This window comes from Sus scrofa, chromosome 13 (assembly GCF_054392235.1).
Source record: "Sus scrofa isolate SSC_HxYL_T2T_F1_AM1 chromosome 13, Sscrofa_HxYL_maternal_Yorkshire_Landrace_v2.0, whole genome shotgun sequence".
In the NCBI taxonomy this organism is placed as follows: Eukaryota; Metazoa; Chordata; class Mammalia; order Artiodactyla; family Suidae; genus Sus; species Sus scrofa.
The window spans coordinates 92739803-92742798 of record NC_139395.1 but is presented as its reverse complement, the minus strand read 5'-3'; the positions used below and the strand labels follow the sequence as shown (position 1 = coordinate 92742798).

The window sequence follows — 2996 nt, the reverse complement described above, 5'->3', positions numbered from 1 at the left end:
TCTAGAGGAAAATGCATCTTACATAAGGTGCTGCTCCATAGATAAGTCTGTTGTTAATATGCCTCAGACCGCCTTTGCTGCGGCTATTATCACGGATACATGTGACATACATCTTTTTTATCAGTATGCATTGTACTTGGGGTAAAAAAAATAAAAATAAAAAAGGAAGAGAGGCCACAGGATATCATTTGTTATTTTTTAAAAGAGAAAAAAAATTTGCTACAGATTCAACCCAAACCACATTTTATCCCCGATGAATAAATTGGAACATCGTGTTGGCTTCGGCAACACCTATACCAAAATTGGAATGATGCAGAGAAGATTAGCATGGCCCTTGAGCAAGGATGGCATGCAAATTCATGAAGCATTCCATATTTCTTTAAAAAACTGGAGCAACTAACATGCATTAGTCCAATGTGTGGTTTTTTCAGAATGGACTTTTCCATAGTTTGGTGTGATTCAGCAGTACTTGCAGACTCTTATGCCTGAACTGAATGCTACCTGCCACAATTCTGCTCCCTCGCTGTTGTTTTAAAATGTATGGAGTATTTTTTGGAGTTCCCTAGTATCTCAGCGGGTTAAGGATCCAGCATCATCACTGCAGCAGTTCAGGTTGTTGCTGTGGCATGGATTCAATCCTGGCCCAGGAATTTTCACATACCATGGAAGAAACCAAAAGTAAAACAAAATGTATGGATTATTTTTTTTCCCAAAAATGAAAAAGATGATTGGTAACCAATTCTTTATTTATTTATTCATTTATTTGGTCTTTTTAGGGCCACACCCAGGACACATGGAAGTTCCCAGGCTAGAGGTCAAATTGGCGCTTAGACTTCTAGGGTCGAACTGGTGCTGTGGCTGCTGGTCTACACCACAGCCACAGCAACACTGTATCCTTAACCCACTGAGTGAGGCCAGGGATTGAACCCCAGTCCTCATGGATACTAGTCAGGTTCTTAACCCACTGAGCCACAAAAGGAACTTCAGTAGCCAACTGTTTTAGCTGAAGGAGTGGAAGAAAAGTGGGGGCCCAGTGTGAGTCTGGTTTAATATATGCTTTAATATCCAGGAACTGATCAGTTTGGGGAAACTGAAGCATTTCAACCAGATGTTTGTTCCAACAGAAGCCAGTATCAGAGTGAGTCCCAGCTGCACTGTTGGGGGAATTCCTGTCCCTCCTTGGAGCCCCTCACCCGCATGAGGCATTCCAACAGCAGATGTTGTTTGTGGATGTTCAGGCAGTGACAGGCCAGGAATCCATTCCATTTCTTGAACCCAGAAGGCAGAAACTTGAAAGATGACCAGGAAGGAAACCACATGCACAGCAAGGCCTAGGAGCCTGTGGGCTGAAGAAGCCCCTGTGAGTTGAGGGCATCCGTGTCTCTAGGCCTTGCGTCCCCATCTGTGAGATGCCTTTAGGGGACTAAGTGGCCAATGAGGTCCACTGTACTGATCACAGTTGCCCATATGCCTAGAGGACAGGTTTCACCCTCACTCTAGTCTGTCCTCTCCACATGTTTTGGGGCTTCCTGCTCACCGGGGAACAACTGAGGTGCTGGCTGGGGATACCACCTGAGCTCTGACTGAGCCTCACCCTGAGGAAAGCCCAGATCTCAGTTGGTGCTGAGAGGAAGGAATCTTCCCGAGGCTCAGAAACCCCCAAAAGTGGGCCTGAGCTCGTGGACGGAGACTGAAGAGAGGGGGCCCCCACGAGGATCGGGAATTCTCTGACAAGGCCCGCCCACAGCCCTGTGCGTCACCCGCCGCAAGAGGGCGCGCTGACAGCTCCAGTCTCACCCAGCATAAGGACTGAGGTGGGACTGGAGGAAAGGACGCTCGCAATGCGCCCCCCAGATCCTGGGGTCCCTTTCACCTTCTGTGCATCTCCCGCCTGGCTTCACTATGCTTTAGCCCTAATGGCCAGCATCCTACTTCTGGGATGCAGACCCGTCAAATGGAGGTCAGTGTACCACTAGGAGGGAGTCCTAGATGCTTTCCAGAGCTTGATCCAGACTGCCAGAACTCTCTCCAGCCCATAACTCATGTACTCCTAGCACTCTCTAAGCCCCCTCACTGCTTTGCTGACCCCATACCCCAACTGCCTGCCTGCCAACCAGCGACCCATATTTATGTTGCCTTCTGCGTGACACTGCACATAAAATGGTTATATCAGGAACCCCTGTAATCTTCTTCCTTACCCTCAGTTGCAAGAGCCTGGAGGCATATTTAACAGTGTCCCACGGAAGTGCCACGATCCCTGTGCTTTGTCCCAGATCCAAGAGCAAGACCCTCCCACCCAATGTGGTTTAAAATGCCCCCTCATTGTAAATTGTAGCAGCAAAGAACACTGAGTAAGGCAAACAACACAACCTCCAGACCCCAGAAACTGGTTGAGTGCCCAGGTTTTGGGAGAAGAGGCCAAGGAATGAGAGCAATCGAGAGAGTGTGAGAGTCCATCAGCACACAGAGTCCAAAATTTACCAAATTACACTGTCTGCCTCTTAGTCCGTTAGGTAAGGTTAGCAAGTCACCTTGGGGCACCGGGGGGACCCTTCTTAGTTATGCATATTAAGGGGTCTTGTGTGTATTTGGGGAGAGGATGCTAAGGCCTCATTGGGGATATAGGTATGTAACACCTTACTGCTGATGCCCTGGAGGAGTGTAGCAGATTTTTGCACCACCATGAAGGTATGTCCCGGCCTGACGCCCCAGAGCTCAGGAGAAAGGTGGACAGTCTGCAGGAGGAGGGATCTTCTGAGAATAAAGCGTCTAAGATCCAGACTTGAAGCTAAAAAAGCTGTCAGGAAGTTCGTTGTGGCTCAGAGGGTTAAGAACCTAAAATAACATAGTGTCCATGAGGATGCAGTTTCCATTCCTGGCCTCGCTCCTGGGTTAAGGATCCAGAATTGCCCCAAGCTTTGATGTAGGTCACAGATGCTGCTCAGATCCAGTGTTGCTGTGGCTGTGGCATAAGCCTCAGCTGCAGCTCAGATTAA

General features: G+C 48.3%; 1 non-coding gene across 1 annotated transcript; it reads left to right on the top strand.

Moving 5' to 3' along the window:
• The first annotated feature begins 272 nt into the window (after positions 1–272).
• On the top strand, positions 273–379 carry LOC146397469 (U6 spliceosomal RNA). Its single transcript, XR_014825426.1, has one exon. It is a non-coding gene; the product is annotated as a U6 spliceosomal RNA (small nuclear RNA).
• Positions 380–2996: the final 2617 nt, after the last annotated feature.